Raw genomic sequence first — 24613 nt, 5'->3', positions numbered from 1 at the left:
CCTTAGATTCAATATAGAGCGGAAACAGGCCTGCAGTAAGTGGTTGTGTTGCTTATTAAAGATTGCCAAGCCTAATTAATTTAGTGAAACGAAAGCCGTAGACAAACGTGATCATTTGTTTGTCTGATTCTGTTTATATCTGTTTTGTTTGTTGCATTGTAGTCTTTTTCCTCTTTCGCTGCCTCTTCTGTGCCTCATCAAACAGGCACAAATCCACAATTCATTAACTTGCAATATTTAATACACAGCCACATATAATACAATCCAATTAACCAGCCCTGTAATATATCCCATAGTTATAAAGCTTAGTAGATTACATTTTTCTTTCCTTTTTTTCAGGACTCTGTCGAAGAACAATTATTGAGCACTGAACATCAATAGTTTTGTGGTTTAAACACAAGTGAAATTTGAACAGAAGTTAACTTTGATTCAAAAACTGCAGAACATTTGTCTGCAATTAATACTGATAGAGAGTTACAGGTCACCGAGAGTTTTGCTGAGCACTCTGACTTTATGTCTTCACTTACAACTTGAAAATAGTTTTTGGCACCCACCCCATTGCTTCCTAATTCACACTAAAATACAGTATTTTAATAAAAAAATATGTTTTATTTATACTGCAAGCGGCAGAGATCATGTCTTTTTTCGTTGTTGTTGTTTTGCCAAGAGCTATCTGTCTTGTGAGCTGAATTTCTCTAAGCATTTCATTGGGAACACTTTACAAAATGCCCACCACATTTCTGGCCGCATTGACTCCAGTTCATCATATTGATTGTCCATTTGCAGAAGTAATGTATACTCAGGGTGAAATGGGAACTCATCTGAAATCCTGGATTTCACGTGTGTTTTGATTAAGTGTGGACGTGTACTGCAGGACACTTTGAATAAATTGGACTTTAGAAAGGATATCACGAAAATATATTTTGCCTTGCCTGAGATGAAAAATAGTTTTGATGACAGAACAATAACGGATCAGTGCGATTGAATTTTATTTTAATGTGTGAGGAAGATTTAATAATATGGTGTGAATGTTTTTGTGTGGGCGGGTGCATGTGTGTGTACCAGTGAGTCAATATCAAAAAGGGATAGGGTATCTGTACAGAATCAGGTTTTTTTACATATCATGTGCAATGATTATCAGAAAAACTCCTATCTTCTAAAAACAATTACCAAAGCTACTGGAACTTTTCGAGTGTTTGATTACACAAGCTTTTAACATAACTACAACCATCTGTGTGCTAATTCCTACCTAATGTATTGCTGATGCAGATTGACTGGAATTACTTAGCAGCCACCATCCGATTTGTCAGATTTATTCGAATGGTTAAAAAGGTTAAAACGTAATCATGATGTGACCATTTAGTAACTACGCCAAGAACAGAGGTGGTGAATTAATTTCCAGTCATCCAATGTTGTTAATGGTCAACGTTTGTCATCCCATGTCACGTCTGGCTCCATATTCTATTCCTCATCTTGCTAATCTCTTTAAAATAGTGTTAGCTTGCCCATTATACATTACCACAAGCGGCTCTTAGGAAAGTCATCATTTACCAGTCATTGATTCTTATTGTCCGTAGTTACCCAGACTCTAAAATGACCTTTCTAGGAGAAAGATGATTAAGGTAATCAGTAATGAATCTAATGGTGTTCAATTATTTCCAACCTTTCAAGGTGATACCTTGCAGTGGCCAAATAAAGCTCTGACTGGACTCTTCATTCCCCCCCTTAAAGTTGCATATTGCTTCATCAAGAAGATAAAGGTTTCTGGCATTTATAATTTCAGTCGTTCCTTCTTTGCTTTCAGTCCCCCTGCTTAGCATTTATAAGCAATATATTCATGTAACCACGTTATGGGCTGTTATAAACCATGTTTTATATGGGGAGTTAAAGTGCTGCCCTCCTAATGCCATTTAAGCATACACAATGTCAGCTGTGTTTTTGTAACTCAATAGGTGAAGCCTGTATCACAATCATACATTCTTTTATATCCATAACTCCTCATGAACTCTCATGTTCCCACGCATTTTACAGTGTTTATGAAACCAGCCTGAAGAGACACTTACTTTGAAAGCTAATCAACCTCCATCCCACCAATTGTGAGCAGGGTATTTTTGTAACAAGATGTGAAAACAGCCGATGAAATGTGCTTTCCGTTACAGTGTTTCTTATTAATTATGTGCTCATTTACTCTGTTTCCCTCTGTTTATCTGCCCCATGGCAGGCAGGATGTGAACGGATGGCCCACTTGATCCCCTATGTGTCTGAGCAGAAACACAACCACACGGAGGATTAGAGACAGAGTGGATCGGCCGTCACAGCCAGATGCTGCAAATCTGCTCCCTGCCTTACATGTGAAAAGGTACGCCATTGTCTAGAGCACTGCTTGTTTTGCATGAACAGAGACAAAGCCAAGGAGATAAACAAGCTGAAACTGAGGTTACACCCAGTCTAAATCTGCCATGATATAGGATTACAAGGTTTATGGCATGCTTAAAGCTTTATCCTCTGATTGTCAGTCAAGATATCCTCAGTCGCAAACTTAGTAAGCTTTTAAATGGTTGTGCATTAATAGACAATTCTAGCAGGAATATGTGTGTTGTAAAGATGTACAGCTTACTGATTCTGAACTATCAGTAGGAAGGAAGAGACACATACTAATCTGTATGTGGTTGCCTGGCTGCAGCTCATAATGGGCTCTTTGTGGGGACTCTTCCTTATTCTGCAGTGCATGTATCTTATCAAACCATCACATAAAATATATACTCATCTTTTTCAAAATATCTATTTACATTATGTGGATGCCTATTATGATTAGGTAGACATTTGCCCTTGAGGCTCGTTTCAGCAGAAAATAAACTTCTGAGGTTAAATTCATTCTAAAAAGATTTCTGTCACTATGATAAGAGAGGGACAATCATTTGTAAATCTAATATATTCAAGGCACTTTTGTCAGTCATCCGTTTCAGCAACTATTTTGATGTGATTTTTTACACAAATAGATGGTTTATCAGATTTAAAAAAAGATATGAATGTGCATTGAGCGCTCTACATTTCGAGAAGAGGATATTAAAAATATTCATCGGGGGATATAAAAAATGAAATGAATGATTGAGGAAACTGCTAATGACTAATATATTCAGGCTTGATTCTTGAATTAAAGGGGTTGGGTGGCTTTGGCTCCAGCATGATAATCTTGCAGTGCTCTTCATTGAAAGTAAATAGCATGGGAGGACGTTTCTATGCAATATACAGTAGAAATGTGTAGTTTCTGACACATTTCATCTTCAGGTTTGTGTCCCATCTTACATAAAATGATCAGCGATGCACAAATCCAAACACTGACAACAGTCAGATTAAGTAGGCTTCACATATATCCGTACCGTATACTGTATAAACACAATAGTGTTTTGCACACAATTTTCTGGGAATGAATTAAGAAGTTGCAATCATTTTCCTAGAGATGAAGTTTGGTGAAGTGTACTAAAACTACTAGCTTGCTGGTGCAACAAACCTTAAGATACTCATTCTGGATGGACCCCTAAATTGTACCAAACCACATTTCATCATGCTCTGTAGCACCCATATAATTTTGTTCCCCATCGCCTTCCTCCATCAAATTATACACAGTATATTTCAACTTCCTACATCATTTTTGCATCACAAATGTGTTGGTACTGGCACTTAGTCATGACCCACAAAAGAAGTTGCACACAGCCTGAAAGGAATACATAATTGTCTAATGCCCACACGTTTCAGCCACCAAACGGCTTAAAGTCGATCAAACCATATTTGATAAGGCTGTAGTTTACATGCAGCCAGACTGTGGCAAAGTTTCAATGGCAGTATGTCTTGCAACATTTCATCGGCCGGTACAGAGCATTCACTGAAATGTGTTCTTACTTTGAGAAATGGGGCTCTTCCCAAACCATGAATCAAACCTTTATTTTCACCGTCTGTTCGCTTTATGTCTCCTTTTTCTCTTTTTGAGGAATAAGGCTGCAGATGGGTCAACATCGCCTGCACTGTACATTAAACTGTCAAAACTATCATTACAAATATCACTACTACTACTACACTGTAATTTCCTTTACATTCAAACAGGAGAATGTTGCAATTTACTTTTCACTTGCAGATCTGCTTAGCTGAAATTTAATTAAATCACAAAGCTTGACTCCTTTACAACTTCACTCAGAAACCTCTCTTCAGAATTGTTTTTATATCTATATACAAATGTTCCCCATATGTATGCCTCTTATAATCTATTCATATGTATTTAATTAGGATATTTCTAAGTATTATCAGTTGTATTTACACCTTTTGCTGTGTTCATTCTGAGACATCATACAAGCTGATATATTTTATTACTTAGTGCAATTGCTATCCTTTCTGTTGTGTTCAACCAAGCACATTGACATTTTAGATATACCACTCAACAACACTGGCACAGTGGGAGAGGGCTTATTCTCCATTTGTGTATCTTCATCGTTGGAAGTATGCTTGTATGGATGGATTGCCAATTTGAGATGGTTCACTTTGTTTTGCAAAAATACAGAAGCCATTACAAATACTGTTAACATTTGAAAACAGTACATACAGTTGTGAGCAGTTACAATAAAATGTGTGAGAAAGGAACAACCATATAATCTATTAATTCTTAGTGAGTAGTCCCTGTCTCTGATAACAAGACAATAAAGCAGATTATGATGAGTAATGGCGAACAGACTGGTAGATAAATGGGTAATTTGGTAATGATTAGTTCATAACTGTCCAGTAGGAAGAGTTGATTAGTGGCACAAACTACTAGTAACCACTCATTCATTAATAATTATTTGGTCTTTAGTTACTTATTTTGTGCAGCCCCAAGAGAAGATCAAACTGATGAGAGACTAAGTATTCCCTCAATTCTTCCTTATTATCTGACCATTGCTTACTCTTTGTGTGAGTAAAGCATCATTATACAATACTAAGAATAATAAACACAGTTTCTTACTGAATAAATAAAAACAAATCATTAAGAAGACATACATAAATGTAAAACACTTTTTTTAAAAGCTCAACTGGGCTTAACAAGGCGTAAGACTGAGCAGGACATCCATTTGTAAAAAGATGATAACGTGTGTGCTTTGCATATTAGCTACTTTGGGTGTACATGTTAAAGGACACCGCTGGCAGATGATTATGCTCGATGATACGATAACTAATATACTGATTATATAATGATTATCAACGGATTCATCCTTCAGTGAGTGTGGGCTGTCTCATCTCTTGATACTGCTTTGAGCTGCAGCCAATATCCAGTAACTAAGCCAGTCATTCCCGCTCCTTCACCATTTTTTTTCATGCAGTTGAAGCGGCTTAAAGAGTGTGATTAGGGTGAAGCATGCTTCGAATTATTTTAATTTACCACACATACAGGGTTGAACCGAGAACCCGAGCCAAAAGTGGCCATGGAAACTAAGAAATCATCGATCTCTACCCCCCATGGGCCGAAGGAAGCCTTGGATCAGAAGTACAGTTGCAGATTAGTGTGGATCAAAGTGGAGATTTAATAGGATGCCAAACACATTGATGTACCTAATGATCAAGTCTGTGTAATGTGATGCTTTAAATCCCAGAGATGTCCTCACTGTGGTGTTTGTAGAATTTCTCTACAATTCTGTGGTTGAATTATGTGATGCACGGCAAGTACAGTGGAAACAGGGAAAAGCAAGAAGGGATATCAAAGAGTAGACGGAGACAAGCTTCCTACGCCACACTACCTGAGGTGGCACTAAGACTGATGGAGCAGAATGGAAAGGAGCGGTGTGTGACACATTCTCCGGCCCACAGACTCACTTCTCCATCTTACCTCTCACAACACACCTGCCTGCATTATTGCATTGCCTCTGAGCCTGGAAGGATATTAGAAGGGATGTCTCATACACTCAAAAACAACATCATGAATAATGAATGTGTGATCTCAAAATAAATAACACACATTATTAATGTATTCAGAGCCTGCTTTAAAAGGGGCAGGTGCCACCGAATGCCCTTTCTCACTCAGTTCCTGATTTAATTATTTCTGGGAGGAACATACAGTAAGACAGAGGAGAGAGTATTGTTATTATTTGTATTTAACAAAATATGAATGACATACTAAAAACCAGAAAACCACAATTTTTTATTTTAATTAAAAGAGCAAGTACCTGAGATGGAATATCCTATGCATATCAAGTTCCAGATTACATCACTTTCATCGCTATGATAACACTTGCATTACATGGAGCTTTGTGCTTATATTTGTAATACGTTATGTTTGGACAAACCTACGCTGTGTTTAAATGTCTCATGTTTTAATCTGTCAGCTAAAACTGAATCTTGGCAGAGCAAACAGCGATGGTAAGTACTCTTAACTTAAGTGTGGTATGTATATTCCTTTTGATCACTGGATGAGACCTACATGGCATGCCCAACATGATTATTACATTATCTAATTGCATCCCAACACATGTATTATTCAGGCCCTGACAACATAATACTCTCAGGGAAAGGAAAAGATCTGTGTGCCTTAAGCTGCATCTGAATGGCACTTTATTGCTTTTTTTCTCCCTTCTGTCAAAACACCAGCTTTTTCGGTGGTTTGCGTTAAGTGACGTTAAAGAGCATGGTGTTCAAAAAACATGATCATTTTAAAGCCTTCACCACTGCTGCGTCTGCAATTCACATTATTAATGTGAAGCAATGCTAATTTTTACATGGATACTGAAAGCATAACCAATAATCTATACAGAAGCATTTAAGCAAGTAAGGCTTTTTACTCGTCCTTGCCACTCCAGAAATAACTGGCCCCTTGAGTCTTGAATGTGTCTTGCCCTTTCCAGGAACAAGGTCACATTGTTTACGATGGCAGCACAACATCTCCTTAACGTTCTCGAAGGACAGACTGATCTTTATTATTGTGATGTTTGAATAGAACTCACATCAGTTAAAATGTAAATTCATGTGTCATGTCAGCTAAAAGGATGTTGAATAATGTATTTTACAATTAACACGTGAATGTATGGTTAAGGTCATGGAGTCCGTCAACAATATGTGTCCCAAAGCTTCACTTTGAAGAAGCAAGTATTTCCACCAGCAAAATCTCAAAAGCTTCATAGATCACTGGAGGTTGTGGCCTCCAGTGATGGTTCCCACTCAGCATATAAGGCCTAAAGTAGTAAGGAATGGTCACCAGAGATCCACAATTGCTGATGGCAAAGTACAGCTTTATATCAAAACCATTAGGCAAGGCTGCATTGAGCAACCTGACATGCATTACGGGAGAGAGCACTCAAAAGTGACCTCAGTAGTTACATGTAAATTACATCAAATTGCTGTAGATTCAAAGGGTTTTAAACAAAAACTTGCTCCACTATCTTGAAGAGAAAAGAGGGTTTGCACATTAATAGGTTTACATTGCTAGCTTGGCTTCAGGAGAGGAAAATATGAGACTAGAAGAATAGAGTGAAAAAAATGACTTATTTAATGATGTCTCCCTTGACTAGAAAGCAAGGGGGCGGTGCTCCTTACTACCAAATGCAGAGGCACAGACTGGCAGGTCGACAGTTATGAAGACAGATGAATGATGCAACGCCTTCAGCACACAGGGAAATTAGATCAGCTGTTGACAGGGCAATGGACAGATCCCTGGTCTGGCATTCAAATGTTTTCTCACATCTACTATGATCTGTGAATGCATCCTCTTCCTAGATTATACATGTTCTCACTCTCCCATCTGCACATGCATCCCTATTTTATTTATTTTTTACTCCATTAAACATGTTGTATAATATGACTGAGTCGAGCAGAATAAGTGCAGTACAGCAGGTTGCCTGAGATAAACGTTTCACAAGCAATAATCTTTCTGAAGACCTGAAATCTCCTGTGTCAGCCTCTGTGCTAAAAACCTGCAATGTGTATTTCATAATTCATAACACACAGCCAGCTTTCATAAATGGGGTCTAAAGTGCTGAAGACTGAGCAAGATTATAACACACCATCTTCTAGGTTGTGAGACTTTTTCCATTTGTGGCTTTTTGGTTACTGGTGTTATCTTCAATATATTATGTAGGCCTATTTCTCCTATTGTACCCTGCAGCATTTTAAAATACAAATACATAGAGTATATGAAATCCTATATAAACAAAACGCAGTCTGTCATGGGAGAGCCACAATCAACCTGAGGCCACTATTATACAGAAAATCAGTCGAAGGCAGTCGGTAGGTGGCAGTCATGTCCCATTTGCAGGAGACACATGGGTGGAATCTATTTTCCCTCCATGCACACACAAACGGGTGCGCACTCAAACGATAATTTGCATTTGTTTGCCCCTATTAAAACGGACCAATGCCTAAGAAGGAGAAAGGTCAGAAATTAATGAGTTAAACTTGGGGTGAGATTTTTGCACACCTGGAGCCCTCGAAGTTCAAACAGAGTGATATGAAGATTAAAAGAGAGGTGCAACAATATTCCCTGCCCTCACCTCTACAATCGCGCGGCTGACGGCGGCGCCGAACAGTCTCACTTGGAGAGAACAGCTTGTCAGTGGGAGGTAACCTACATGATGCCCCACTCGTACACGTATCAATCCATCGTTCGTCCGTGCTGTTGCGCCGTGCGTTTTATTGGGGTACGTAAATGCCGAGCGCACTGAGGTACTGTGAAGCGCACCGATGGACGATGCCTGTGTGCGCGTATTGGAACGGGGTGATTTGTGATCACATCTGAAGCAGCTTAAAACACACTGCAGTGGACAGACAGGAAGACGGGGCTTGGACGAGCAACACACCGTGGATAATAACCCGCTGAGTCATTTCTTACCCCCGTGTGTGTCACATCCATTTAAAGGCGAGGCTTGAGTGGCCGAATGCAAACATGGAACGAGGGGCGCAGAAGTGATGACTGGCTTTGGTGAACTATAACTCCCATCTAGACAGGGTGAATCAAAGCTTCGCGCGGAAAACATTTAAGAATTCAACCTTTGGTTTACAACGAAGGATTTTCACACTTGAAGCCTTTATTTCTGATGGAGTTTTAAAAGGCACTTCGGGGATTAGGCTACCTGCTGGATTTGTATTCTTCTTTTCGATGCGAGATTTACGCATTCATCCTCTCGAAAATGGAAAACGGAGCAACTTAAAGAGAAAATAGATATATTGTGTCATCTCGACAACTTTATAGTGTATCCACTGTATATCCATATGATATGCATTAACTAACTAAACTACGGGACTTATCGACATAACCAGCAGGGAAAAGAGAAATAAGAATCTTGAAATCCGCACTGGGTTGTGAGGTGAAATCTAATCAGATTCAGCACGGCTGATGACTAAGAAGTAATAAGGACTTGAAGAAAAGTTAGCCTACGTTTGAAAACGACAGTAAGCGGGACGTTAGAACATCCCCCTCTCTGACCGTCCATGGATGGATGATGGTCTGTCATCGAGTCAAATGACTGGTTTTTCACGATGTATCTACCTGGAAATTGACCACACGAGGTTCTCCCTGCTCTACATGTTGAATACAGGTTACTTTCTTCAGCATTGCATTTAGATCTGAGAGAAAATAAGAAAAAACATTAATACGTTGCATTTACCTAACTCATCAATTGAAGAAAACCTGGGACCACAGTGGGCATCGGGAGAGTAGTTTCAAGAATGGCACTTGTGGGTGTCTTTGTATTATGTGCGTCCTGAGAAGAAAGAGGAAATGTCGGATGCATTATCATCACTGTGAGAGTTAATAGCACGTTCATCCTGACCGATGTGTGGATTACATGCCACGTCGTTTTGAGAGTAGGAACACAATGTGTCTGACAAGAAAATATCAGCACGGATTCTGCAAAATCGCCTGAGAATTGCGGATGTTTTTTTCGATGCAGTTTTTGGGGAGGGAGCGGGAGAAGGACCGTTCTCCGTCTAAGCAGGGATCCTGCAGACATCGGCGTCTTCGTTAACAAGTAAGTTAGTGTTTGTGGTGTAAATACATGAAGGTGGACTGCCTCAATCATCCCTATAACATTACTACTCCCTTAGCCTTTTCTTCTTTTTGGATTTACAAAATGTGATAAGTGTTCTTATTTTCATGTATTTAAATATGAACTAAATCAGGACACATCATTCCCAAGGCTTTACCCTCATTGATACTGCGGCCCTGTAACTAATAGATCTCTAATCATGCGCTGATTTGAAGGATAAGGACAAGATGTGTGCGCTCGCGTCGGTCTGCTTGCGTTTCATTGCGCGCCCTTGGAGTTGAGTGCGCGAGCATCGAGCTTAGATGTCATGAATAAAACAAAAAAGCTTTTCTACATAATAGAGCAAACTGAGATATATTTGTAAAAGAAAGTTAAGTTAATGTGCGTGGTTCTTATGTTATACATTGTAACAGCCTGAGTGAGCACATGGCAATCCAGCCATCCCTCTAAACATGCCCTATAACCCTACATTCAGTATCTGGAAATCTGTCATATTTAGCACGGGTATTTTTATGCTATAGTGACTTTTGAGAAATAATTAATGGTGTTTATAAAATATTTAGTGTTTGAATTTAAAATTCAAAGGTTGCGTCTCGGGAATCTCTCACTAATGCTTAAAACGTGAAACTGGTCCTCTTTTTCCCCCTCTACTTCTTCTTTGCATGGTTTACACAGAGGGCGCTTGTTTGCTTCCTCTGTGTAAGCCTGTGAGAGAGCTGTCCTTGTTGCGTGGTGCTGAAATTAAAATCTAGCGTCCTCACTCTGCCTCTGCTCAGTTGGAGAAGACATGGTTGTTGTAGTTAATGGCTCGAATATCTGAGCCACTGGCCGCTGAATATAATCCATTCCTAGTATGCAACGAAGCAACATATGACACATTTTAGGCTTTATGCCAATGAAACGTTCAATAGGTTTTCAAGTGTCTTTTATCAATCTATCTATATTTCTATCCACCTACCCTCACTTGCATATTAGTAAAGGATTAAGAGTATTTTAGGACAATCAAGCCACTAAATTGATGTTACATTTTCCATATCATTGACGGTGAGCTTTACAAATATATGTCTGCCTTGTTGCTGATAAACTAGTGTTGGTCGTAACAGCATAAATAGAGGTGACTGTCACTCCTCAGACAAAGAATGAATTGCATCTCTCACCTGTGAAAGTGAGAAACATGGCAGACATTATTCACCCTCTGAAAGAAAAGCCCATGATGGAGTGACATCACCTTGGGGAGACAAATCAGACTGCTCGTTTTATGTTTTTGCCCTGTCAGAGGCTTTAGCATGATAAATCCCCCCCTACATATTACCAAGATTGCAGTTGTTTGTTGGCAACTGGTGCAGCATGATTCATAGTAATAAGTAGAAAGACTTTTCCTCCTCCCCATTTAACACTTCACAAACCTTCTTATCCCAGTGGAGGTCCTCTTGCAGATGGGTGTGGGCTGTAGGTTTGGGATGTCATAGGCTAAGATCGAGCAAACATAAGGAGCAAATGACTTTAAAGTGAACTGATTAACTGGGAAACTGTGTTTGTTTATTTCACTATGCTAGAGTGACAACAGCTGTTTCCCCAGTGTGTCCCTATTAGTCCTTCTAAGCAGTGAGTAATAGCCTCAGAGCAGGTTCTGCACTGGGACCGAGGGACTTCCTGTTGCTCACACAAAGCCAGTCCTCAGCTGATAATGTTGCTACCATAGATACCTGTTTCATGTCCATTTTCTCCAGCCATTGTTGTCTGTCTTATCTATTGAAAATCATTCCAAGCTGCTGTGTCAGAAAATTAATGAACTTGTCAGCTGGAAAAGGGCACGACTGCAATGAGGGGCCAGAATCTTGTGAAGCGACAGACTGTATACCCGTGTTCCCTTTCCACACTCCCTTTGTCATATGTTCCTTCCTCAGCCGGTGACTCAGTTCAGATCAGGGCCAGCACTGTGTGCCATATAATAAAATGTTCATTTCTCAAATCGGATTAATCTCTCTAAAGCCCAGCTTAGGACACCATTAGCATTCATTTCTTCACTGCTGGGGACTTGTATCAATAATGGAGCTACCCCTACATTTTTCATCTTCTTTGGGTATAAAACCTCTCAGGGGGTTTCATTCTAAGAGAAAGGAAACTGGTACAATGATCCGTTATCTACTCTCTTGCCTATTGTATTGGAGACAAGCAGTGTGATGCGGGGAGTCTGAAGTGGTGGGCCAAATAGGAGCGGGAAGCCCTAATATTGGAGGTGAAAGAGGCCTTTACTGTACGAAAATACAAATGAAGCGGGCATAATCCACATAATGGTTTACATACACCAAATTCAGAGCCCAAACAATATATGTTGGCTTTATTACAATAAGTTCTGTACGTTTCTTTATCAGAACACAATAAAATGTTCCATTTGTTGCATTTTTCTTTCCACAAAAGCTGGCAGAGCATATTTGTATTGTAAAAAAAAAAAAGAACCTTGGCAAAGGTTTCAAATATAGATCTCTTATAAAGTTCACAAAGAAAGCATTAAATGTTTCCTAATATTATCTTATTTACACCATTTTTCATAAGCCCTCAGTGGAGAACATTTGTAATGATTTTAAGGTTAGAGCAGAAAGCAGTAGTGATTTTGATTTGAAGATTTTAAAAAGTGCATCACCGGTGATTATTGCTTCTTTTATACTCAAGGCCAGGCACATGGTGATTATTCTGCATACTTTCAAAGGTAGGCAGAGAGATAGTCACCTTACAGGGATTGGCGTTTGGAAGATGCTGTCATAAGCAGGCGAATGAGCAAGCTCTAACGTGATGGTCACTGACACGTTGCTGCAAGTCTGCATCCCAGGCAGATGTTGTGAATGTGATAAAAGAAACACCTCAGTTCCTTTTAAAGTGCACTGCTGTTAAATGATGAATGCAGTGCTTTGAAGACAGTGTTGTGCTCAGATAGGTTTGCTGTTAAGAAAAGTAGCAATTTGTCACTGCTTTGTCACTGCAAGCTCTCTGTCACTATAGCATCCCTATGTAATCTTTATAGCAGAAAAAAGGGAGTTGTTCTCATCTTGCTACACCAATGTGAACAATCATCTGAACCAGAGATTGTATGTTGTTCATGCTTGTATAATATAATCTACCCTATCGAGCAGACACAAGCAAGCATCTTGGGCGCAGCACGGACACAGACAGACGTGTGCTGTAGTCCCACTCATTAGTCATCCTCTCCAGCATGTCTGGTTGAATGTTCTGTCCGGGGAAAGGACAGCTGAGCAGGGGGACGGCCGCTGCACATTCCGGCAGTCGATGGATTAATCAATTGGTGTTCCAGCTCAACCCATCCATCTCAGGGAATAATCTGGGAGACATCATAAAAGTGCCATTCTGTCATTCTAGGGGCCAGGGAGCATTGCTTCTTTCTTTTTTGTTGCCATCTCTTTCTCTCTACTACAACTCCTACAGTGGAAACAGAAGTGGATTACATGGGATATAGATAAGGGTGTTCAGTGTGGTAACATTGTGGGGTGTTCTTGGCTATTTTTGAAACGATACAGCTTGATAATTTGTTTGCTGCTGCTGTGACTCGGGGCTTAAAAGGAATTATTCCACTCCACCACTATTTCCCTGTTTCAGCTCAAAGCACTGACCTGAATTCAGGGTGCATCACTACTCACCACTTGCCTTACATCATCCACCTAGCCAGTTGTTATGATGGTGTCTTTTCAACTTAGCAATCCGCACCTTCCTCTCTGCTGCCAGTCCCTCCTTTCTTGACCTCCCTGGAATGTCACATGTTACTAAATGAAAGTGACAGCCCCCGAGGTAGGACTGGTGCGAGGGCTCTGTTAATAATTGCTTGCATTATTGTTGTACTCAAAACAGCATTCTCTCCCTCTAACAAACATACACAAATATAAACACACACATTAACAGAAACATGCACATATGCAACACAGAGGCGTCATTCTTCCTGCCCCCGGGACACGAGGCAGTGACTGTTTAAAGTGATACCGGACCCAGCCACCACATTTATTCCTGCTGCTAAATTGAAAGGTTAAATGGGCTTGGAAAGGCTGCTCACTTAATTCCTTTATTTTTCCAGATTCTGCCTTAAAGAGGTAAGATATTTAAGTCCTAAGAAAAAAATCAAAAGACATTAAAAAAGAAAATTGAAGGCAGGTTAGAAAAGGAGACCTTACTCCCAGGCGCTGTCTTCCCAATCTTTTGTTGTTGACTTTAGAGTGAGCCGAGCATGCTCGTCGCTCTGTGCTTTAAACACCCAAAGTTAAAAACATTTGAACTGGAGAGATGCCCTTCAAACTGGTTTTTAGTGGTCGCATAGCAACAGAGTCATGCCTAGCGCATCCCCTGGCAGCTTATGAGCTGCTAGCTAAAATAGATGTATTCTATTGACACTGGCCTTCAATGACAAAAACATTAAGAAACCACATTTTCAAACTGCAGACTATTTCAAAAGCCTGTTGGTCTCTTTGGTCTGCTTCAAATGATAGTGATTCTAAGTTCTAGGACCTAGGTTCATTAATGCGTTTTTTTTTCTATCCTGTGAACCAAATGACTCCCTTTTCAGCCTGAGAGGGGTTTTTGAAGACAGAGAAAATAGCTCTTTCATAGAGGATGTTAGCATGTGCACACAAGAGAATGTACTGTTTACCTTTTAACTTGAAGGGTTGTGTTGTGTTTGAGATGAAAAGAAAATACCCTGTAGCCGTAATGGATACTTGACCTGATAGAGCTGGTGGGCTTTTCCCGGGGGAGAGGAAGCTTTTCTCTAATATGGTGCTTTGTCCATAACAATGTGCTTGTTTTATCTGCAGGGGTAGTTGGAAATATGTTATATTATGATGACGTTACCTCGGGTAAAATCATCAAAATACAGAAAACCTGGAAATATGGTTTACTGTACGGCAAAGAAATATGCCGCAACCTTCCATCTGTTGCAATTGGCTTGAATCAAAATCAAGCAAAAATATAAGAGAGGAATAAAAAAACAAATGCCCTTCGATAACACTTCACAAAAGCTATCATTTTAAAAGCCAATGCACTTCAGCAGCCTTCCTCAGGGTTTGACCCTGAGTTTGGCGGCAGTAACACCAGCAAGTAAATTAGTCTCATCATGCTGTGACTATTAAACAGGCTGATGCTCATTCATTTGTTAAGAAAATACACAAAAAAACCATCACTTTCTCATCGCTGTATCTTGTTTTAAAATTAAATACAATATGTGTAGCTTGAATTAAAAAATTAAGAGACGGAAAATGTTTATAGATGGTTAAACCATTTATTTAAATCACATGTACGCATGTACATGAAATGTCCGATAATCAAAAGTGTTGTCTGTTCTGGAACACAATTTAAAAAAAAACTGAAAGCTCAAAATGAACCCTGTTTTTGTCTGTCCATTTTTGCTATTGTAATGTGTGTGTGTGCGTGAAAGCTCATGCATGTGCCCTCCTAAACCGATGCCTTCTGCAGACCCACGGGTGCAGAATGAGTGTCTGTGATCTGGACATCTGGGTCGAGCTCTACCGTCTGTCTCCCAGATCTGCTTTTTAACTCATAAACACAATCAGGCTGGCAATCACTTGGTAGCTCAGCTCAGCATCTCAGCAGGAATCTGGTCGTCAGTCAAAGCCGCAGCGTGGTCACACCCCTGCCAGCAGTCACACATATCTCAGACTGTGGAACTATACAGACATTGTACCTTTGATCAGTTTCTTTGTCCTTGACCACTGATACTCACACATACAGTATTAAGACTCAATTTGCTAAATAAAAAAAAAGATAAACCCATTTACTCTTAAATATTTCACACAAAAACCTTACAGAAACAGAATGCTCCAATTTCAGATCAGACTACATATTATGTGTTTACAATAAGTTATTAGTTATCACTCATGAATGCATGTGGACTTAATGTATGTATTTATCTGTGTGTGTATAAGTTGTAAGTGTTGGTATATTTTTGTATTTTTTTTACGCATACTCACTCCAACACTCCCCCTGTTAGTCTCTGACCTTAATGTGTCAATCATCCTGACACCTGCATGTAGGCAAGCCTGCCCTACTATGATAGTTTTGATCTGACAAGGATAGACTTACACTTGATTTAATCCAAGTTGTCTCTATGGAGTCTGCTGAGGTACCAGTCTGTTTCACTGCTAGGTCAAGGCCTTGTGACAGGGGCTGTCAGTCTGCTCCTCCACTGCATGTGTGAGAGGGAAATAAAAGCTTTCGGTTCTGAAACACTAGCTGCAGAAAGGCTTGGATAAATTAAGTGGGCTCATGCATGCCCTGTTAATGGGTAATCTCCCTTATAAACTACAATAATTAATCCTAAATAGATGCCCCCTCATATAATGAACATCTTGCAGTTGTTTCCAAACAGGAAGCTTATCAAGAACCAAGATAAACAGTAAATACATTTCATTGTCAATAACGTTTTGAATGTTTAAAGTTTGAATGTCACGGCTTATTGGTCTTTAAAATGTACTCAGCTCAACATAAAGCAGCAATAAAGGCAATTATGAAAAACATAATAATTAAGAAAAGTGAACACATTTTTACAAAAAAGCAACTGCTGTTGTGTAAAACAGTAGTGGAGTAGCTAATAATGCTTGATTAAAAAAAATGTGTGTGTGTGTGTGTGTGTGTGTGTGTGTGTGTGTGTGTGTGTGTGTGTGTGTGTGTGTGTGTGTGTGTGTGTGTGTGTGTGTGTGTGTGTGTGTGTGTGTCTGCAGCCCGATGGCTGGCCTCCTGTAGCCGTGCCAGACTCCTCAGCATTTGGCTGCAGCCTGTCTGTCGCTGAGGAGAGAAAAAAGGTCGCACACAATTCAAGGCCTTGTCATATTTCATTTTGTTAAAGTGAATACATTAACATAGCTTAACCAATGGCAGATATGTTCCAAGGGACCAAGCAGACTACAAATAAAAGAGAGTGGGCTATGACATGAAACAATGGTCCCACACTAGGTATTGAGCCTGAGACATCGCGTTTACATGATATTCTCTGTCACTATCCAGATAGCACGGCACTCCAGGTACACTTTTTGGGATTTGGAGAGAATAATCTCAAGCAACCAAGACCACCACATTTAGTCAAGCTCTCTGTAGAAAAGTCCTTGATATTTCCTGTACGTGATGGTGTGGTTTGATCCTTCGCTGATCTGAAGACTGTCGCTGTGATATAGTGATTATGTACAGTAACAGGGGAACATTCCAGGCTCTATGTTAACTGCTAATTGGGCTCCAGTGTAACTACTGTGTCATATTAATGACCCAGATCCAGCTCATTGTAATATTCATGAGTTGTAAAGATTGCTTTTTCTCTGTTGGAATGCATAGTGTGGAGGTTTATATGTGTGTGTATGTGTGAGAAAGATAGCGTTATTATGTTAATGTGGATGCGCACATGTAAAGGGAAATAGGTTGATCACTGTGTACAGCTCATCTTCAATGTATCCTTTTGTGCTCCTGAAAAGCATTTACAGTACTTGCAGAATAATTTTTGTGATGTAGTTCTCTCTTTTTCCCAATGCCATTGACATGAAAAGGTTCGTGTTGTTTTAAATCTGCATCTGAAATGCAGAATAGTTAAAGGGTCTCTATATCGTAATGTTGAAAAAAAGAGCTGTGGAAAGCAGACTCGAAACCAGGTGGTCGATTTGAAATCATCCGCTTTATCCAGAATGAGCTGTTTTCAGAGAGGATGACAAAGCCCTTTGGGAGACATGTGTTTTTTAAGGACAGTGTGGACAGGTTAAAAGGTTCTTCTGTCCATGATGAAACAGGTGGGACCCCTACAGTCGCTGGCACACAATCCTTCCTCTTCCTCTTCCTCCTTCCACCAGTGTGCTCTGCATTAGCATGACACTAATCCGAGCATAAAAGCGTCGGACTCGTTCTGTTTGTATTAGCTTCTATTCTAGGTGGTTATCATATTGCATATTTCTCTGCTCTAAGGCACATTTCTGCCGTGCTACTTATTTTTGCTATGCTGGATTTGGAATATGAAGTTTGATGGTAAAGAGGTCATATGAATGTGAGGTGTCCCTTACGGCTAAGCAGGCTAAACCACTTCAGTGTGGAGACAGAACAGATACAAGTTCTTCCTATTGTAGTCAGGACAAGATCACAATGGACCTGACAGGTTCACTGATAAGAAAAGGACAAGGTCTTTTGGAGGACAAACACATGCTGATTATGGGAAGTATAAGTCAGGAAGCGCTGCCTCACCATTTCTTTATCGCTGTGTGTATTAGGGGCAATCAGCCACAAACTTCGCCCTGCTCTTCACTTTCAATGGGAATATTACCTTATTTGAATTCTAATTTTTGTTTCATTTCAGCTTTGAAAATGGTGTTTCCTCGCAGCAGAGTCAAATGATGCATACAAAGACTAAGGGTGTTGGCTGGCTTGTGTCTTCCAAAGACAAATTCGTTTTTAATGAAGAATGAAAGTGACTCTGTGGAGATTCTGGCACAACATCAGATCTAGCACAGTAACTTTTGTGGTGGGATGAGGCAATCATTATACCCAGTTAAGAATGGCAGCTATCAATCAGTAGATAAGCTGTAAAAGTCATATATTTTACTGCATGTGTAAGATGCACACCCATAAATGTCAAAAATGCAAATTGACTTAAATAGATGGTAGGGCAAATTGGGAAAGAGTAGAGTACGGTTTTTATGTCCTCCCTAGAAGCTAGGATCCTCCATTGTCTCATTTAACGTGACAATGAAGGATTTCATCAATGTGAAGGAAAAGACATTCACTGACTTAGAGAAGATCTAGTGTTCTCTGGTGTGAAATAGGGGAACAAATCCTCATAAGACAGTTCCACAATTTTTGTACTCATTTGTTCAAACATCAAAGCATCGACTGCATCGTGATTACAGCGTCTGTGAAGTAGACCCTAATCCAAACTAATTGATGGAGCAATGCTGGAACCTGCTAACAAGAACTGTATTGTCTTATAGGCTTTAATGAGAAAGTTCAGCATGAATCTTTGAAGTGGAATGACAATTTTCATTCGCAAACCATTCCATCTTTTATACAACAGGATATGTTTTATTTTTGCTATGTTACATTTTTAAATGTCATTATATTTTGGCAAGTGTCACCTTGGCAGAGAGGATCTATTGCAGGGATGGGCAAATGGCAGCCCGGGGGCTTCACGTCGCGATCTGCGTACATGATTTCGTTCGGCAGCCAAATACCGCAAAATAATCTGTGACGCGTTTGTGTGTATTGTGTTTGTTTCCCGGGGAAATACTCACAAGAAACACCGGCTGTTGTTATGCCTGCTGTGACGTTAAGTTGCCGCTTGTAATTATGCATTTACAAGCTTCAAAGTTCTATTTATCATCTGAATTTGGCTAAAACAAGTTTAATATTCTAAAAACCAAGACTTTGTTTATTTGAAATCAGATGAAAACAAACTGTCACGGACCCTGCCGTGTTATCTATGATTACTATACGCTTTTCATTCATAATTTCAGCAGGAGGGAGGGGGAGCGGCGCTGAGGAACAGCAGAGTGCGGGTTGACAGGTGTCTGTGTTGACATTCCCCTTATTGTGGAATAAGGGGAATGCAGAGACAGGCTACAAGTGTCTTAGGTTCAAGTTAGACAACTAATGTCTGGGTTAGTGTTCAATCATGACTTCATGTTTATGTCATCTTAATGGTTAATCTCAATGCACACACATTTTCCGTGCTTTCCAATAGTTTAAAATAGTTTTATTCCACTGTTAAATAACCTGTTCAATACAAACATGCCACTTGTAAACATTAAATAACATTTCTGTGAACTGATATTTGTTTAGTGAGCTTATTAGAGGATGTTCCCTGAAAGATTGTAAAATGTCAATGAAGATGTCAGACTTAGTATATTTGTTAATAATTACATACAATACATGGAATTTGTGTGTGTGTGTGTTCCAAGTGAATCTACGGCCCCCTGGTGGCCAGTACATCAATTATGTGGCCCCCACCACCATCAAAGTTGCCCATCCCTGATCTATTGGAAGAACAATACTGACATACATTAAAAAGGAAACACATGTTTATCAAGCACCAACCCAATAGCCAGTTGTTGAGAATGACATAATTCAGGCCGACTTGATACAATCTTTGAAGCAGAGTAGTAAACTGTGTGATGTGTATATTATTTTAGTTGGAAATAACTTCCCAAGCACCTTAAAATGCATCAAACGGAGTTAAATAAATACAAAAAAGTGCTTGGATTCCTTTCTGTATTAAGAATAACGATTTACCTTTGAGGAACCTTGTCAGCACATTGCATTTTGGCACTGAATAGATACAAGAGTAAAACTTGCAACTACAAAAAGCAAATAAACTCATTGGCCATATCATCCTTTTCCATTTATTTGATTGTGAAATATCTCACCAATTTAGTGTAAGGCCTTTCTCACCTTGAAAATGGGCCAAGAAGAGTGGTGTGTGCCTCAAAAGGCCTGTGTACGGATTGTGGTTCCTGTGGCTTTAGGTGTCGGACCCGCTCATGAACTCAGACAACAAGTTTAAGTCCTCTTGCCAGATTCCTACTAACCTGCTGTCGTGTGTGACATTGCAGTCCCAGTTCTCTAACTGTGTCTTTGGCTGTCATTCAGCTTAGCGGTTTAGTGAAACCTTCTCTCTTTCTCACGACTCAATCAAAGAAATGTCGTGCATAATGATGCTCCTGCTTCCAGGAAAATAGCATTTTGAATGACAGTCCGGTTGCAGTTTCTAGAATGTTAGAAGGAAATATGTTGAAGCCACCATATCTCAGATATTACCCACAGTTTATGCCTTTGAATATCCTCAAGGTGCAGGAAGAGAAAGTACAGAGGATAAATAAGGAAAGCTTGAGGGAGTGTGTTAAAATGAAGGATTAAACTTTGACATACCGCAGGGGTTGCCCTCCCCTTTTCAGTGCAGCTGAGGTCCAATGTAATAGCTCAATGCCCATGGGCTGTTGCACAATTTAAAGACCTTAACATGTGCCAGACAACATGTGCCTACAAATAGAAAGGTAAATACAGGGTGGAAGACTGAGAAAGAGACAGATCATATCTTAGCTAGAGCATATACACAGTACAGTAAAAATAAGACGTGTATAATCACTATGCTTAACATAAATGAGGCTGTTAATTGGCAAAACATTAAAGAGTAAAAAGAAAATCATTTATACTGTAACATCACTAACAATTTAAAGATAATTTAAATTTGCTTTTGTTATTTTATTGAGAGGAATAGGAATCTATGGATATGGATGCAGACTAAATGTGTTTTACATACGCTTACGAACAAAGTAGATTATGAAATGGCCCTACTTACTGTGAAATGTGGTGACTATATCTTCTTGTATTAACATGTTTAAACATAGGGAACAGAACAATCTAGGAAATCTGATATGTTTATGGGTAAAGTTGATAAAAAACTGAAAACAATTTGCCCATATATTCCTGAGTAGTTATTTTCAGGTAAGGTATCATTCAGAAATGTGGCTTCATCTTATGCTGGAGCTTTTCAGTGACATATAGTAAAACACTGCTGTACTGCGAATTAATATGTGGAACTAGTATGTATACTTTAATTGTATTGCAAGTACGCAAAACCGTCTTCCTGTGGAAATATATGTTTAAACTGCATCTGTTTACACTTGCACCAGCATTACTAACATTGTCTGCTGACTTTACATTTTTAAAGGGTGTTTCTCTTATTTTGTAATGTAGTTCTCCATCTCTCTTTCCAAACTTTCTTATTCTGTCCAGTAGGTTAAACACAAGTCCTCTATCTTCCTCTCCCATCTCCATCATCTTGCTTAACACATTTAGTTCTGTCACTAATCCCAATGTGCTTTATGCCAAGTAATTGGTTCAGAGAAATGTTTATCCACATTACCCAGCTCATGTGAGGCAGAATCCGGTAACCTGTGTGCCTTCAATCAGTCAGCCATTCCTGAGCAGTGACAATACACCGGCTGATTTCAGCTCCACTGTTCCCTCAGTAATGGGAAAGCGAAAGACGGCTGGCTGCTGGGGCATTGCACAAACAAGGCAGGCTCGGGGGGAGCAAAGCTTCTCCAGAAAGCAACCACATCAGCGCTATTGTTAGCACGTAGCGGGAGATTAGCGCTGATGGCTGTATGTGAGCTAGCAGGCTTGGCTGGTGTTCTGTGTCGGATGCTAACCCAGCCCACCCCTCCTGCCACCACTGCCACCATGTCACAATTAACCAGAATAGTTGCATGCATGATTGCCCGCCCGCCCTGGTGGCAATGCAGTCAATACATATCCAATCACTGTGATATCACCACTCTGGAGATCATTACAGGCATCATGAATACTGCACCCATTCTCACCTATTAGATGACATACTTTGCCGCAATCAGGAGACACACTATCCATTTCTTAGGCTTCCAAGACTACGTAAAGTAAACTCTGTACTGCATTTTCCAGAGCAATATAGAAACCTAGGTGCATACCCTAGACCCTAAACGTCAAAGCCTGATTGCATTAACATTGTCGGCACAAACGGGAACACTGCAGCAGCAAACGGCATGCAGTGTGTCTCTATTATTCTCAGTATGTACCCGTTCCCCCGCACAGAAGATGTACCCCAAGCCTCACGAACACACGCAGAGTATTTCAGTGACTCTGACTGATTACAGTGCATGATTAATTAGCAGACAGATTGCTAAACGGTGGTGAACATGGTTTGATGTGCAGAGGTAAAGAGAAGACTCTCCATGGAATACTATAATGTCCTCTATGCCCTCCCCTCTCTCTCTTTCTTTACCTATCATCCTTCTCTCCCATCTATTTCTTGCTCTCTTTCTATATTAAGCTCTTCTGGGTTAATCATTCCTAGAGGACGACAGCACCACATAGCTGCAAAAAGTGACACACAGCTGTGTGCAGTGGGGTTCTTGTGCTCCCACATGCAGTGATAACAAACCCCTTAAAGGAGATCCAGAGATCTTACAGCCATCTTTAGCGCAATACGTTTCAAAAGAAGTGAATATATTTGAGGCGCTGTCTGGGCCTTCTCTTATTCTCTCAGAACCAATTCACTTGACCTTGTTATTAATTTATCCTTATATTTGTCTGTCCTTTTGGCTTTGGCGCCTCAAGAGGGTTTTTTCTAATCTCAAGTTTATTATATGGCATCCCTTCACATCTACTAACATCTTGCACGTTATTTTGCTCTGCTGTGGCGTGGGCCCGGTTGGACACGAGTGCTCTAATTTATTTGTTTGCATATGGGGGATATGTCCAGCTCTGATGGATGGCTTTGGCTCTCGCAGTCCCTCAGTAGCTTGGGGTTTACAATAGTATTTGCTTTGAGTCCCTCAAAGGACTGCCTCCTCAATAGAGAGATAAACAATACACCCCCACACACACATATAGTACATACACTGACATTCAATTTCTCTACGCTAGGGCCGCAGACAGTGGTTCAGTCTGTAGGGACTTGGACTTTGAACTGATGGGTCCCGATCGGACCAAATACAGAGCGTGGACTGGTACCTGGAGGGTTGCCAGTTCACCTTGCGGGCACTGCCAAGGTGCCCTTGAACAAGGCACCGAACCCCCAACTGCTCTGGGCGCCACCAAACTGGCCCCTTCACTCTCCCTCCCTCATCCTGCATGTGGTTCTGTTTCTGCATTTGTTCATGTATATCAACCTGTGTGTGTGTGTGTAATGTGAGTAAGTAATTTCCCCGTTGGGGATTAATAAAGTATCATCTTCTTTCTGTTAGTAACCACACAGATAAATGCAAACACACACACACACATACACACACACACACACACACACACACACACACACACACACACACACACACACATACACTAAAGAGATTATTTGAAATATCTACATATATAAAATCACATATGTGCATACAGAATGCAATAATGTAAACATTTTTTAATATGGTGATCTATAGGTACAATAACAATTAGTATTTTAATGTCCTCACATGAAACCAGAGGTCGCTTGTAATTGTTCAATCTGCTCCATGTCCAAATAAGTCTGCATGGTGACTCTCTTAATCAATTTGGTTGCAAAGTGTGATGTGATGTGACTGCTAACATAAAGTCTCTCTCTCTCTGTCTCTCTCTCCCACTCACACACACAGGCACATACACACAACACACACACTATCCCAGGGTCTTCGGCTAAAGTTAAATGTCTGCCAGCTGAGCCTGTCCCTCAGTCAGGCTTTTGTTCGTCTCCTGCTGAAGCTCAGTTATTTGTCTGCCAGTTATTTGTCAGGAGTAAAGGTTTCAGGTTGCCAAATTGTCAGTACTTCTGCATAAAAACACACACTTTGAATCATTGTTAAATTATTTATGACTTTCACAATTTTAAATCATCTTACATTTTAATCACCGATATCTTTTAAATAAATGCAAATACCTAGTTCTTAAAGTACTCTTAAATGTATAATGCTTCTTTATCCAGCCTTTTACTGGTCACATAGTTGTTCTGTGTGTGTGGTTGTGACGGTTGGCTCTCTTCACACATTCAGTATGTAAGAATTAATTACTGGCTGAAGTCATACACTCTGACAATGCTGTGTTGCGGAAGTAGTTCTGAGGGCTGAGAA

At 40.0% G+C, this 24613-nt stretch overlaps 1 protein-coding gene across 2 annotated transcripts in view; it reads left to right on the top strand.

Moving 5' to 3' along the window:
* Positions 1–2241: 2241 nt before the first annotated feature.
* lrrc4ca (leucine rich repeat containing 4C, genome duplicate a) overlaps positions 2242–24613 on the top strand; it is a 56952-nt gene continuing 34580 nt past the window's right edge. The window contains exon 1 of one of the 2 annotated variants that reach the window (XM_034141655.1): positions 2242–2359. The gene's annotated coding sequence lies outside the window, so the exon portion shown is untranslated. Of the gene's footprint in view, positions 2360–9597; positions 9978–24613 lie in introns of those variants that run through there. The other variant, XM_034141654.1, reaches the window with a different exon arrangement.

Source organism: Trematomus bernacchii, unplaced genomic scaffold, assembly GCF_902827165.1.
Source record: "Trematomus bernacchii unplaced genomic scaffold, fTreBer1.1, whole genome shotgun sequence".
Lineage (NCBI taxonomy): Eukaryota > Metazoa > Chordata > Actinopteri > Perciformes > Nototheniidae > Trematomus > Trematomus bernacchii.
Note: the sequence above shows the minus strand (reverse complement) of the source record. Positions and strands in the feature narration are given on the sequence as shown.